This window comes from Hibiscus syriacus, unplaced genomic scaffold (genome assembly GCF_006381635.1).
Source record: "Hibiscus syriacus cultivar Baekdansim isolate YM2019G1 unplaced genomic scaffold, ASM638163v2 tig00004355_pilon, whole genome shotgun sequence".
NCBI classification, from domain to species: Eukaryota; Viridiplantae; Streptophyta; class Magnoliopsida; order Malvales; family Malvaceae; genus Hibiscus; species Hibiscus syriacus.
Genome location: NW_024062011.1, coordinates 879,881 through 895,957, shown reverse-complemented (window position 1 = coordinate 895,957; position 16,077 = coordinate 879,881). Strand labels below are relative to the sequence as shown.

Below are 16,077 nucleotides of genomic sequence, written 5' to 3'. Positions count from 1 at the left end.
ACTCGGGAATGAGTGTCGGATATGAATACTTGTATGACATTAATACATTCAATTCATTTTTAACTTGTGTATGTTTGAAGTATTTACCCTAATATTACTTCCAATTCTTTGGCTGATTATAACATCAAACTGGTCATATCTTTGGTGGTTGCAATCTTTTTATGTTACTTGAACTTGAAGACGAGTGTCGGATATAAATATAGTCGATCTCCTTGAAGCCAGATATGGAGAATCGGTGAGCAGAGGCAACTACTTACAAGTACAGAAGAAATGCATGTGCATACAGCTTTGAATGCTATGTGCATTTGTTGAATTACAGATCTCCATCCCTAAAACACTCCTTTTCATATGAACTTTCCCTTTATCCAATCTTAGTTTCCATTCTTACAGTTCGTGCTTGTATGTATGCACAAGACTTGTTCATGAATCGACTCGGCTGAGCCTTGTTATACCAAAAAGAATAAACACTTATCGTTGATCAATTAAAAGTAAAATTTTAAATCAAAATACTTAAAATAATAATTAAAATGATTAATTCTATCTTAACTTTAAAAATAAATTTTAATAATTTTTTGCTTAAAAAATCTATTTAATGTTAATTAAGACTTCAAAAATTTCCGCGTCGGTTTAAACATGCAGTACATAATTTGTTGGCACCGTTTTCCTTTGTTTATACACTGTAGCTTCAACTCCGCCCTTTGTTTTTCAATATTTCTTTCAAAACACCATCTTTTATATTCGATGAAGTTCCGGTCTTCTCCCTTCGATTCACCAAAACGAAACCAATTCTCTCTTTCCTTTCTGGGTTTTCTTCTTTGCTCTGTTTTGCTTCGTTTTTGTTTTAAAGAAAAACAATTTCGAGGATTGTTTTTGTGTTGTTTCTCTCTCCCGTGATCACAAGAATGGCTCGAGTTTCGGTCGATCCTGCAAATAACCGCATTTCGATTTCATTTTAACAAAGATTCCATCAATCAATAAATAAACAACAGTTAAAACTTCATAGTAAAACCTTGTTTTCTCTTAGTTTTGGTAACACTAAACAAAAACATGGGCAATTCTGGGTTTCTAGCAACAATATTATTACCCACATTCCTTTGTGCTCATCTCCTCTTTGGTGGATCTGTTATGTTGGGAAATAAACCAAGTACAAGTAATTTTCCTATAACCAGATTAGTGAGAATGCGAAATAAAAACGGAAAAATAATACCTGAAATTGATAACGGAGTTCAGCCAATTTGCTTACGTCTCCGGACTGCTGCAGATCTTTTACTAAGAGAGAAAATTTACATGTGTTTACAAAACACTCACTACTCACAAGAAAGCTCTCTAGTATTGGGAGAAAGAAATGATTTTTGGGATGGTTTTGAAGCTAAATGAGCTAGGGTATTTATAGTTAAAACTTAAGGACTTAATCTTGTAAATATCCTAAAACCTAGGGATTAATTGTGATTATCCCATTATCATTTTTCAACAAACATCTACCAAACTTTGAAAAACTATTTTTCAAAGAAACATTTACCAAACTTTGAAAACCATTTTCAAAGAAACATTTACCAAACTTTGAAAACCATTTTTTCAAAGTTGGTTACCAAACTTGAAAACCATTTTAACAATCTCCCACTTGAAGACTGATTTTAATCTGTCTTCACACCTCGATCAATGCAACATCTTTTCTAGTCTTGTTACTCTAGCATACCAACTAAAGTTGAACACAACTTCAGTTTGTCTGTAGTCACCGTCTTTGTCAACATATTTGCCGGATTTTGAGCTCCACTGATCTTTTCAAGTTTCAAAATCTCATCTTCCAGAAGAGACCGGATAAAATGATATCGCAATTGTATGTGCTTTGTCCTGGAATGAATAGACGGATTCTTTGCTAGATGTATAGCACTTTGACTGTCGCAATACAAGATATTGTTTTCTTGTTTCTTGCCTAACTCTTCCAAGAAACTTTGGAGCCAAACCATCTCCTTGCTAGCTTCCGTAACAGCGACATATTCTGCTTCAGTTGTGGAGAGAGCAACTATCTTCTGTAGTTGAGAAACCCAACTCACTGCGGTTCCTCCTAGAGTATAGACATACCCTGTAGTGCTCCTTCTGATGTCAATATTTCCGGCTAAGTCAGCATCTACATAGCCTGTCAGTATCGTATCTCCACCTTTGAAACAAAGTGCTTTGTTTGTGGTACCCCGCAGATATCTGAGGATCCATTTGACTGCTTCCCAGTGTACCTTGCCCGGATTATTCATGTACCTGCTAACAGCTCCCATTGCTTGAGCAATATCTGGTCTGGTACAAATCATGGCATACATCAGACTTCCAATTGCTGAGGCGTACGGTACCTTCACCATGTGTGCACGTTCTTCCTCCGTCTTTGGTGACTGTTCTTTAGAGAGTCTGAAATGAACACCTAAAGGTGTACTTACTGGTTTAGCATCTTGCATGTTGAACCTGGAGAGTACTTTGTTGATGTACTCAACCTGTGATAATATCAAAGTCCCTGACTTTGTGTCTCTCTTGATCCTCATCCCAAGAATCTGCTTTGCAGCGCCCAGATCCTTCATAGCAAACTGCTTTGACAAGTTTTGCTTCAAGTTTATAATCTCTTGCATGTCTGAGCCTGCAACGAGCATGTCATCAACGTACAACAATAAAATAATGAAGCTATTGTCGAACCTCTTGATATAGCAACAATGATCTGCTTGGCATATGGTAAAACCACTGCTACTCATGAAACTATCAAACTTCTTGTACCACTGTCTAGGAGCTTGTTTTAAACCATACAAGCTCTTCTTCAACCTGCATACCAGGTTTTTCTTGTCTGCCTCTATGAAGCCTTCTGGCTGCCTCATATAGATTTCTTCTTCCAAATCACCATGAAGGAAAGCTGTCTTTACATCTAACTGCTCAAGATGTAAATTCTCTGCAGCTACAATTTTTAACACCAGTCTGATTGTAGACAGTTTCACGACTGGAGAGAAAATTTCATTGTAGTCAATACATTCTTTTTGCTGAAAGCCTTTGAAAACCAATCTCGCTTTGTAGCGTTTGCTCCCATCGTGCTCTTCTTTGATCCTGTAAATCCACTTGTTGTGAAGCGCTTTCTTGCATGGTGGTAATTCAGCTAATTCCCACGTCTGATTTGATAAAAGCGAGTCCATCTCATCTTTCATGGAAGACTCCCACTTGACTAAATCCTCCACTTGCATTGCTTCATCATAGCACTCTGGTTCACCATTGTCAGTCAGCAACAAGTAGTGCAAAGAAGGAGAATACCGTTGGGTTGGTTTAGGAATTCTGGAGGAGCGTCTTAGTTCCGGTGTACCTGGTTCTTCTTGAACTACTTCAGGACTGATCTGAACATCATTTCCAGAAATCTCCTCAAACTCAGCAAATTCCTTTGTTTCAGCTTTGGTATTGGAGCTGCTTGATTCTACAGTTGACATGTCTTTGTACATCACATTCTCATTGAAAATGACATCTCTGCTTCTAATGATCTTCCGATTTTCATAGTACCAAAACCGGTAACCGAACTCATCACCGCCGTAACCAACAAAGGAACATTTGTTGGACTTAGCATCAAGTTTACTTCTTTCAGCAGAGTCTATGTGTACATAAGAAATACAACCAAACACTCTTAAGTGTGAAAGGTTTATTTCTTTCTTGCTCCAAACTTCCTCTGGTATTCTGCCATCCAAAGGAACTGAGGGCCCACGGTTGATCAGGTAAGCTGCAGTGTTGATAGCTTCAGCCCATAGAAATTTGGGCAATCCGGCATGTATCCTTATGCTTCTAGCACGTTCATTCAGAGTTCTGTTCATGCGCTCTGTTACGCCATTCTGCTGCGGTGTCATGGGAACTGTTGTCTCCATCTTGATCCCATTGTTTGCGCAAAAATCTCTGAATCTCCTATTTCTGTACTCTCCTCCATTGTCAGACCTCAACCGCTTGACTTTCATACCAGTCTCATTTTCCACCATGGCCTTCCATTTTCTGAAGGTATCAAAGAGTTCTGATTTTTTCTTCAGAAAATAAACCCACACCTTCCTTGTAGAATCATCGATGAAGGTGACATAATATAATGAGCCTGCAAGAGATGGAATTGGAGATGGTTCCCATACATCAGTATGAACTAACACTAACTTTTCAGCCTTGGGTGTCTTACCAATCTTTGCAAAGTTGACTTTCTTTTGTTTGCCAAAGATGCAATCCTCGCATAGTCCGACATCTACATTCTTTAGATCCGGCAGCTTCCCCTTTGACAAAAGTGTCTTCATCCTTTTCTCGCTCATATGGCCAAGCCTTTGGTGCCATAGGTTTGATTTTCCATCAGCATCTGCTACTGCAATGATATTCTCTAAATTTGATATTATATAGAGAGTACCAGTTTTCTTACCACGAGCAATGACGAGTGCTCTTTTGGTAATCTTCCATTCACAGCCTGAAAAGGTTGTGCTAAATCCTTCACCATCAAGCTGTCCTACAGAAATCAAATTTCTTTTGAGGCCAGGAATATGTCTCACTCCTTTCAGCGTCCAGGTGGTTTGGTTTGGCAACTTTAGTCGGATGTCTCCTTTTCCGACGATCTTTAAGGTTTCATCATCAGCTAGATGAACCTTTCCAAAATCACCACTGACATAATTTTCCATGATTTCTCGGCATGGGTGGAGTGAAAAGATGCCCCTGAATCTAAGATCCATGATTCAAGCGGACTATTGACGCTTAGAATCATGGCATCACCTGTCTCCTCTGTCACGTTGGCAGATTCCTGTGCGCCGGTATTTTTCTTCAGTGCTCGGCAATCTCTTTTAAAGTGACCCTTTTTGCCACAATTATAACAGGTAAAATATTTCTTTCCCGTTGTGGATTTTTCCCGTCTGGATTTCGATCTGTCATGATTTGAATTTCTTTCTGAAGTTCTCCCTCTGGACTCCGTGTGCAAGGCTGAGGAGGTTGATGCTTCACCCGATTCTCTCAGTCGAATTTCTTCGCTCAGTACCAGATCCCGAACATCGTCGAATTTCAATTTACTATTTCCCGACGAGCTGCTAACTGCTGTAACAGTAACATTCCAACTGTCTGGTAGAGATGATAAGAGAATTAAAGCTCGAACTTCATCATCGAATTCAATTTCCACTGAACTCAACTGAGTTGTGATTGTGTTGAGTTCATTTAGGTGTTGTGTCATCGATGCCCCTTCTGTCATCCACAAATTGAATAATCGCCTCATCAAGTGCACTTTGTTTGAGGCTGATGGCTTCTCATACATACTGGAGAGAGCCGCCATAAGACCCGCCGTGGTCTTTTCCTTTGCTATGTTGAAAGCAACATTGCGGGATAACGTCAGTCGGATAACTCCGAGGGCTTGTCTGTCGAGAAGAGCCCAGTCTTCATTCTTCATGCTCTCTGGTTGCTTTCCTGAGAGAGGTTGATATAGATTTTTCTGGTACAGAAAATCTTCAATCTGCATCTTCCAAAAGCCAAAGTCCGCACCATCGAACTTTTCAATTTTTACCTTCCCTTCGTCTACAGCCATCGCTCCCACTCGAATCTGGTTTCGTTTGGATCGTTTCTGACAATTCTTGCGAACCACCGTGTATTAGAACACCTCCGTCGATAAATTTGTATCGCTGCCAAAATTTTACTATTCACAAAATTCACTATTTACGTGAATAGTAACATCGCAAAAATTGACAAAATTCACAACCAAAAAGCTCTGATACCAGTTGTTGGGAAATAAACCAAGTACAAGTAATTTCCCTATAACCAGATTAGTGAGAATGCGAAATAAAAACGGAAAAATAATACCCGAAATTGATAACGGAGTTCAGCCAATTTGCTTACGTCTTCTTTTACTAAGAGAGAAAATTTACATGTGTTTACAAAACACTCACTACTCACAAGAAAGCTCTCTAGTATTGGGAGAAAGAAATGATTTTTGGGATGGTTTTGAAGCTAAATGAACTAGGGTATTTATAGTTAAAACTTAAGGACTTAATCTTGTAAATACCCTAAAACCTATGGATTAATTGTGATTATCCCATTATCATTTTTCAACAAACATCCACCAAACTTTGAAAAACTATTTTTCAAAGAAACATTTACCAAACTTTGAAAACCATTTTCAAAGAAACATTTACCAAACTTTGAAAACCATTTTTTCAAAATTGGTTACCAAACTTGAAAACCATTTTAACATGTTAGTGGTGTTGGTGTGAATTGGGGCACAATGGCGACTCATAAATTGCCTCCAGAAACAGTGGTTCAGATGTTGAAAGACAATGGGATTACAAAAGTGAAGCATTTCGATGCAGATTCAAAGACTATGGATGCTCTTGCAGGGAATGATCTTGAAGTAATGGTCGCCATTCCCAACGATCAGCTTCTTGCTATGAATAGCTATGATCGTGCTAAACAATGGGTCAAGAAGAATATCACCACATATAACTTCAAAGGAGGTGTTAACATTAAGTAAGTTCATTCTTCTAAATTTTCTGATGTTGGATTTTTTTTAGGTTTTGATTTATTTGTTTTGACACCATGTTTAAGATTTGTTTAAGTGAATGAGAAAAAAACTTCTTCTTGTCTTCTAGTGTGGATTTTGATCAATTTGGTATTATTTTTTTAATGTATTTAGAGCTAGAGGTCATATTCTCCTATCTCTGTTTGATAAAATGTTATTTAGATTCGAGTGTACATATATTTAAAGATCATATTTTCATAGTCATATCAGAAAATTTGTATTAGTATGTTGAGCCTTTCACTTTGTTTTCACAGGTATGTAGCTGTTGGAAATGAACCATTTCTCACATCCTATAATGGCTTTATAAACACCACATTTCCTGCTCTTCAAAACATTCAAAATGCACTAATGATGCAGGTGTTGGGGACACCATAAAGTCTACTGTGCCCTTAAATGCTGATGTCTACAACTCACCCGAAAGCAATCCCGTTCCTTCTGCTGGCCGGTTCCGGACCGATATCAGTGTACCTATGTAACAGATAGTCAATTTCCTAGCAAACAACAGTGCACCTTTCACCGTGAACATCTACCCTTTCCTCAGTCTTTACGGGAATGATGACTTCCCCTTTAATTACGCTTTCTTTGATGGAGGAAATCCAATTGTCGATAATGGGATTCGGTACACTAATGTTTTCGATGCTAACTTTGACACATTGGTTTCAGCTTTGAAAACAGTAGGCCATGGGGATATGCCCATTATTATTGGGGAAGTTGGTTGGCCTATAGATGGTGACAAGAATGCCAATACGGCTAATGCTCAGAGATTTTACAATGGACTCTTGCCTAGACTTGCAGCCAACACCGTCACGCCTCTTCGTCCGGAATACATCGAAGTTTACTTGTTCGGACTCATTGATGAAGATGCCAAGAGCATTGCTCCAGGAAATTTCGAGCGTCATTGGGGATCTTTCGGTATGACGGGCAGCCTAAATTCCCATTAGATCTTTCAGGTCAGAATCTAAACAAGTTCCTCACTGGTGCAAAGGATGTGAAATATCTTCCACAGCAATGGTGTATGTTCAATCCAAGTGCTAAGGACGTCAACAAGCTTGTCGACAATATTAATTACGCTTGCACTTTCGCCGATTGCACAGCCCTTGGATTCGGGTCTTCGTGTAACAGCCTCAATGCCAACGGGAATGCTTCTTACGCGTTTAACATGTATTACCAGGTACAAAATCAGAAAGACATGGCATGCAATTTTCAAGGTTTGGGCATAATTACAACGCAGAATATATCACAAGGGACTTGCAATTTCATCATTCAGATTGCTTCTTCATCTTCTTTCTCTTCAATAAGTCCCTCAGTGGTAGTATTCTCTATTTTTACAATATTAACTTCATATTTACTATTTTAACTTTTGATTATTCAGATCATATCCGATGTACTATTTTTTGCGGCATATTCCTTTAGGTTCTTGTGTCTTTTATTTTGAAGGATTTTTGGGTTATTTAATTTATATATATTAATTTAACATACAAATCGTATACTAAAACTTAGCACAAAATATATTTATGTCCAAATAGCACTCTCACCCAACTACATTAAAGATTTTCACCAAACTAAAAATGCAACCTCAAGTCGGATTTCTTTGAATAAGTTTTGTTCATATCACATCCAAAATTGCAATATCGTGACAAAACTGTTAAAATGCATATTACTAAAGATGAAGTGACAAAATTTTAACCACTGGGAGTGAAGTGTCCCAACTAAATTACTGCTTAAATTATTCATAAGCAACCTCTCCACTCTTCATATATTCACACTTCGAATCCAGGTCCGAACAGTGGCCAAGGAAAGCCTACTATTGACACCGGAATCAAATCAAAGTCCCATTCAAAGGCATATCTGCCAGCAAGTTGAAAGATAAGTCAAAAGTGAAGCTCGAAATAAATATATAATAGAAATCAATCATTTCAGAGAGAGGGAACAAGGTGTAGCTTCTTACCATTGTTGGTTCTTCCTGAATTCTCTGAGGACTGGATATATGTTCTCAAAGGCCATGTATGTCTCATCTCTCACCTGATTCACTTGAACAAAGAGAATTAGTAATTATGTCGGACATAGAATGCAGAATGGATGAACATTGGCCCAAATGCAGTCACCTTAGCTCCAGTGATCACAATCTTCCCCGACACAAAAATGAGTAGCACAATCTTTGGTTGTTTCATTCGGTAGATCAGGCCCGGAAAGAGTTCTGGTTCATACTGCATTAAAACAACACCAAAGATAAGTCATAATCCTTGTACCAAACAAACGGACTTGGAAATCGAATAAGCAAACAGACATATATTTATCTAGAACTCATCCAAAGCAGAACTAAATCTACGTATATTATAAGATAAAACTTACTGTTTTGGAGGTTTTCCTTGGGCTTAACACCCATAAGGGCCCGTAAGTGAAACTCAAGAAGCTCCCAAAAAAAAGGCAAACTTTGTATGTGCATAATACATACACACAAAAGAGCACAGACAACCAGGCAGTCGTACCTGGAAAGGAAACATGCATATCCATATTCTTATATAACACGTAAACAAATAAAGAATGCCACTTACACTTGAAAAGGCACCGTGGGAGTAAGCAAGACCTTCAAGTCTGATAGGAAATTTGACATCACAGGACCCAACAATGTTCTGAATTTTGAAGTCCTGCCGCACAACAAAAAAAGGTTAAAAACGCTGGGTAAAACACCATCAAAGGAAGAGATATTAGTCTATAGTCTATACATGCAATTTGAGAAGCACGGTTTGCACCAGAGAAAATGAATTGTCTAAGTACCTTAAACTTAGCAGGAAACCCAAGCTTTTGGATAATTCTGGCGTACTGAAAGTACAAAAATAATGTCAGGCTATAGCCAACTTCATTTGCATCCTTCTATCTTAATGATAAGTTTGTGTGTGTGTATGTATACATATTATATCAAACAGCTACTTCACATTTAACATAGCAGCCAGTTTAGATTGCTGTTCACTTTTAGCACCAGTGCAGACCTGAAGAAGCAAGGCAAGCTGTTTTAGTAATTCAGTAAGTGAACAATGATAACACACCTATGTTCAAGTAACTGATGCAAAGACTAGTTGTTTACTAAAGGATTTCGATACTGAAAACAACCAAATGAGTGTATATGATTTTTATTTCCAATGGAAGTACCATCTTTCCAGAGGCAAAAATCAAAGCCGTAGTTTTTGGCTCCCTGATTCTCATAATGACAGCAGCAAAACGCTGTAGGGTTATTTTATAAATAAAAAGGTTAGCAACCAAATATTAACAGTGGAAAGAGAAGCTGCACGAACTAACAAAAACAAAACTAGAATTTAACCATCCCATGCATACCTTGGGATTCTATTCAGCATTTCGTGCCTGCAAAGCAATTTGCTTAAGATCCAACTTGCAATCTAAGTTCACAGTTGATACAATGTTCCTTGAAACACAGTAAAACTAATTCTAAGATTTCCATATATTAAACGTGGTCAAACCCAAGATCATATAGGATTCAAAGCACAGTTCAACAGAAGAAACAGAACTTGAGAAAGGACTTCCCATTTTTTGGTCTTTTTCATAAGTTCAATACAGATGCAAACTTTGTTAATGGTTGAATCATTAAAAAGCATAGAAAACATACAAGATCGGATGCAGAATTTCAGCCAATCACTTAATCTGTGAATGCAACAATTTTCAACTTCAGTTATACGGTTAGCTGGTTTCACTAAGAACATGACTCAAGTGTAATATATGGTTAAACTGGATGAGCTTAATTACGCTGGCAGGCTAGTAGGATAAGCTAGTATAATCATATTTTATGCAATTTATGTATCATCCATAACAAAACTAATCCAAAGATATCCAAGAAATTTTTTTTATCATATCAAGTACATCAAACAGAACGTAAAACGATATTACTCCAAAGATATCAAATTAAAGCTTTCCATTATTACATTACAAAATTGAAATTCATTGTAATGAAAATTTTCAAGAGAAACCTACTTTGAGACATATTCAAACAGAATCCACTTTAGATTATTTTTAACATATAAAGAAACACCAAACTCACACACCATGGCCCCTAAACTCTCAATCCTCTTGGCACAATAGAATCAAAACCCAGCTCGATATTGCCTTACACAAGCCTACTCAAGAAATGCCTATCTACAAACTTCTCATCATTTCAAAGCATGCTTTCTATGAGTTAAATGACTAGATGTCTTCACAATAAGATATTTTTCACAAGTTCTGGTCGCCAATAACATCCCATTCACCAAAATCTCAAACACCCATATCCCAAAGATCTTCCCATCGAAAAACTATGTTCAACCAAATCTTAAGCATTTATATAACTTCATTGCAAAAGAAAGAGTAAATAAAAAAGGGGACTTACTGAAGAGTGGGAACAATGCCAGATGGGTGCTTGGAGAGATCCACTGGTTGGCTCCCTTCCAAGCCACCTTGTTCTGCCATAATCTTTTCTGTTCCTCGCCCAGAAAAAAAAAACCTCCAAAAAGAATATGTTTTTTCCTCTAAAAACACCGGGAAAGAACAGATCGAGTTTAACAAGAATCTAACAAAATCCAACCGTCTACAAAGAAGTAAAGAGTTTTCAAAGGGTAAACACAAAAGCCAAAAACAGATCAGTGCTCGATACAAATCTGAAAATTCAACACATTTTTCGAAAAATTATGAATTTATAAACGATAGAGAGACAAAATGGAGGGAAAATTTGGGGGGGGGGGAAGAGAGTGTTTGGAAATAAGGGTTTTTATATGGGTAATTGTTCGAATTTGCTTATATACGGAAGAGAAATTATGAAGAGCGCTCGTTAGATAATGAGATCTGTGAGAGAGGCGGCATTTGAAGGAGGGTTTTGTACCCTAACATCACACCTATTTTTAAACGTTCACTCATTTAACCGGTTATGCCGCTGGAGTTACTTGTTTTTGCCGGTTATCTTGGGAGGAAGAGGCTCAGTGACTTGCCGTTGTTTCTTTTTTTCTATTCAAAATATTTTGCCTGTATACATTCTTTTTAAATTGATACTAATTAATGTTTAAATGATGTTTTTCATTATTATGTCATGGGTTTAAAATAGATAATTTATTTAATATATTTATACACATTTTAAATTATAAATTATATATATAGTTATGGATATTTATGTTTATAGTTTTGATTCACCACTACCTTGGATGAGTGAGAGGTTTGATGTATCCTTCTTCTACAGCATTTTATGCTCCCATGTCACTTGCTTGAATGAAGTACATCATTCTATTCTTTCAATAGGCATAGTTAACTCCATTGAAGAAAGGAGGCTTGTTGACGGGCATCGAATCGAGACCGGAGTCGAAGTTTGAAGCGGAGGCCATTGATGACTTAAATAATCGATATAACTCTTCCCGAATTGACTCAAGAGGCGATTAAACCTTCAAATGAGTTAGGCTCTGATACCAATTGTTGAGTTAATCGATCGACGGAATCGGCCAAGAGGGGGGTGAATTGGCAATTAAAAATTTCGTTGAAGCTTTTGCAGAAAAATTAAAAGTAATCGCACAGCGATTTACAGTGGTTTGACTTTCTCAACAAAGTCTACGTCCACTACCTTAGCTATCCACACTAAGGATTTTTCAACAAATTCACTAATTTGTTCTTTCTTTTGAGGCCAAAGAGATAACCTTACAAAATCCCTCAAGAGTATACCCCAACTCTTGAGAACACTCTTTTTCCCAAAGAGAAGATTACAAATTTGCAAACTTACAAGAAAACCTCACAAGGTAAGATGTTTGCACAATTCTAGAACAAGAAAAGAACACTCAAAGATAATTACAAATGAGCACAAATGGTGTTCTTGAAAGAAAAATGAATATTGAAAGGAAAATTGGCTTGATTTGCACAAACTTGATGTTTGATGCTTTCTCTCTTGTTTCTCTATGATTTCTTGTTAATCAAGGGCTTCAGAACTTGTTTAAATACACCTTGAATCTCTTCTGAACGTTGGGGATGATTAGTGAAGATCATATAGCCGTTTTAGTGTGAAAACAATTAATAAAATAGTTTGGAGCGTGGGGGGAATCGGTACCCCCTATGGGGAATCGGTTCCCTAAGTGTAAAATTCAAATATTTCGACCGTTGAACAGGGGGGAATCGGTACCCCCTATGGGGGAATCGGTTCCCTCCGAGCATTCTGGAAATCTCGGAGCCAAACCATTCAGGGGGAATCGGTACCCCCTTGGGGGAGAATCGGTTCCCTCTGAGCAATCTGGAATTTTTGGCTTTGAAATGGTTCGAAATACTTTGAAAGATTATTTTGAAATTGTTTTAAGATTAAAACTTAATTTTACACTTAAGTAAGGATTAAAAATGATTTTTGAAATATTTTGAGTAATGTTTTGATATTCGAATAATTATATCGAATATACTTAGAAAATCATTTTGGAAAATCTTAAAATTCATTTAACTTAATTTGTTATATCGAAATATTAAAATGTTTTCAACAAATATGTATTGAGTATATTTTTAGAGGACATGTATGGTATATGGACTCTCTTGTGTTCGAGTTGAATTACGTTTTAAAATGTTTGAATGTATATTTTAGGGGCTATCGTATTTGTTAATGCTGGCATTAAACTTTTATTTACTTGGGATGATTTTCAATGAATGTTTTAATTGTTTTAAAAAGAAAATTTTAGGTTAACCACCTTGGTGGTCTCGTGTAGCGTAATAATCCATCGATCTTCGGGTCGTAATGGATTAGGACGTTACATAAACAGTCGGTTAACCATTATAACGATTATAAATTTATTGTAACTTACCATTAAAAATAATTAACTGCTAATAGTTATTTGTTATTAACAATTTGATTACAGATTAACTTACTATTAACCTGTTACAATTATTTTTCAAAGACAACATAATATGAATGTTTTAAAGTTTCATAATTCATACTATAAATCTATACCATAAAATACATCATCATTAATAATACTTCAAGTACATCAAATAGCATTTAGTGATAGACTAATAATTCAATACATCATCAAAGTTTTAAAGAAATTTTTTTAACAAATATAAAATAAACACAATAACTCAAAGTTTCTAGTATCAAATCACAAATGTTCAAGGTCTTCATCAACTTCCTCCAAAATGAAATATGATTCATCAATCATAATTGTTGGTTGATTGATAATTCTCCACCCGTAGATTTCAAAACACAAACAAGTTAGAATAAAAAAATATAATGTAATACTAGTAAATTGAAGATAAAGAATCATAAATTAGATTATAATTTTAAAGATTAATCATCCTCTAACAATATAATTATAAATTTAATTTCAAAATAAGACTAAAAATTTACTTCTAATTATATTTGTTTTTATCTAAAAAAAATATAATTATAAATACAAAACACTATTGTGAGTGAAATTCAAAATACACATTATTATCTCGCGAAAATTGAGAAACAGGCAAAAGATTCTTTTTAATCGAAGGAACAAACAACAAATGTTAAAATCAACTGTATTGACTCAGTACACAAAGCCCCTTTCCCTATATGGGTAATTAGAGTTGTTCCACCATTACCCATAAGTAGGCAATTCTTACCTGTATAAGGAGCAGACATTTGAAGATTGGTTCTATCATTAGTGATGTGATGAGTCGCACCAGAATCAAGATACCGACAAACCATCTTACCCATAGCAGAATTCAAAGCAAACGATGTAGAGGACGAACCCTTAACCACAGTCTCTAGAGGAAAAGATGAAGCAACATGTATTTGGAAAGGAGTAAACGAATGTGAGTATACAGACCCTTGAGAGGTATAATAGAGATTCGAAGTGACCGAAGCATTAAACCCTGAAGGTTCAAGAACCAAGACATCATTATGAGAAACAGGCAAATTGAAAAATAACGATCTATTAACCGAGACAGCGTGAAAAGCATTTGTATCTGGAGAGGAATTGAACAGTTGCTGACCAAACGGCGTAGTAACCTTTGGAAGAAAAACATTACTTGGGACATTTTGAAGCCTTGGCCTAAACTCGTGTAACATAATTGGGCTTCCAGATAGGGGTGGACCAAAATAGGGAGTGAAGGCTTGAGCATGCATAGCCTGATACAATGCCTAAGAAGACATAACCCGAGAACTTGAACCACGTGATTGATTGCCATTACCACCGTCGTCGGTGCTCACTGGATCGGAAGATATGCCCCAAAAAGTACGTTTGAATCGATAATAACACTTTTGAACGATATGTCCAAACTTGCCACAAAGCTGACATTGAGGCCGATTTTTTAATCGACTTCGACCACGACCATAGTTGCCACCACCACGAGAAGTCCGATTAGACTCATCAATGGTAGACTAGAAGACACCATCCTCACCCGTCGAATACATCAGTTGAGAAGTAATATTAGCTTTAATTAGCAAAGTATCAGCTAAAAACTCCTTATGACGAGCCTCGTAGTCGAGCAACATCTCAGTCAATGACGAGAGATTAACTGCCTCACGAGACACGATTACAATGACAAACTCATACTCAACAGGTAAACCAACAAGAATGATGTTGATTTGTTCCTGCTCTGGAGCAACCAACCCAGCAGCATATAACGTATCACAAATAAGTTTTATTTTAGCAAGACACTCACTGATGGAGAGTTGCCGCTTTTGTTAAGAATGAAGAAAATGACGAAGAGCTGAGACCTTCGCACTAGAATGAGCACCAAACAGTCTGGAAATGGCCTTCCAGATATCATTGGCTGTTACAAGGCCAATGAAATAAGGTAAAACATCGGATAACACGGTGGACAACAACCATGAGGTGAACACTCTATCTTACTGCCGATGAGCAAGAAATCGAGGATTGTCTGTAACACCTCCAATCCGTACCCGACCTAGATACGAGTCCAAAGTGTCACATTGACTTTTCAAAACAATTACTTTTTCAAAAGAAAGACATTTCTAACTTTTATTAAATCAAAACGCATAAGTTATACAATTTAACTCAAGGAATTTACAAAACTTATCAGAGCGAATACAATTTCAATCCTTTAACTACATGCCAACTAGACTCTATATGACAAAATACATATTATTCATTTATTTTCTGATCTGACCTTCGGTAAAGAGAAACTGACATGTCTTGCTCCTCTTCTCTTCTCTTCTCTCTTTCCAGAACCTACGTGTAAGAAACTTACAAGCTAAGTCATAGACTTAGTGAGATATGTAAATACATATGAAACTAATAATGCATGTACATATCATATAATACACATCTGGCTTATATACATATTAAACCATTACAACATGCTTATCATTACTTAATTTATTATCATTAATTCCTTTCTTCCATATGAGCATATATTTGACATAAGCATATTATATAATCCCTACATCACCCCCAATGCATGAACCATTACTATGATCATATCATACACAAACTCATAGCATATCATATCACAATTACACATATGCACTTATTATCAATGTTATCTTATGAGTCTAAACTTATCACTTATACATGTCATATATTACATATACTATTTCAAGAGGAACACACATATTATCATAG

The 16,077-nt window shown here is 36.5% G+C and overlaps 2 pseudogenes; one reads left to right on the top strand and one right to left on the bottom strand.

Annotated features, from left to right (window-relative positions):
* Positions 1 to 1,036: 1,036 nt before the first annotated feature.
* Positions 1,037 to 8,738, top strand: LOC120193844 (annotated as a pseudogene).
* On the bottom strand, positions 8,158 to 11,086 carry LOC120193853 (annotated as a pseudogene).
* Between the last annotated feature and the right edge of the window lie 4,991 nt (positions 11,087 to 16,077).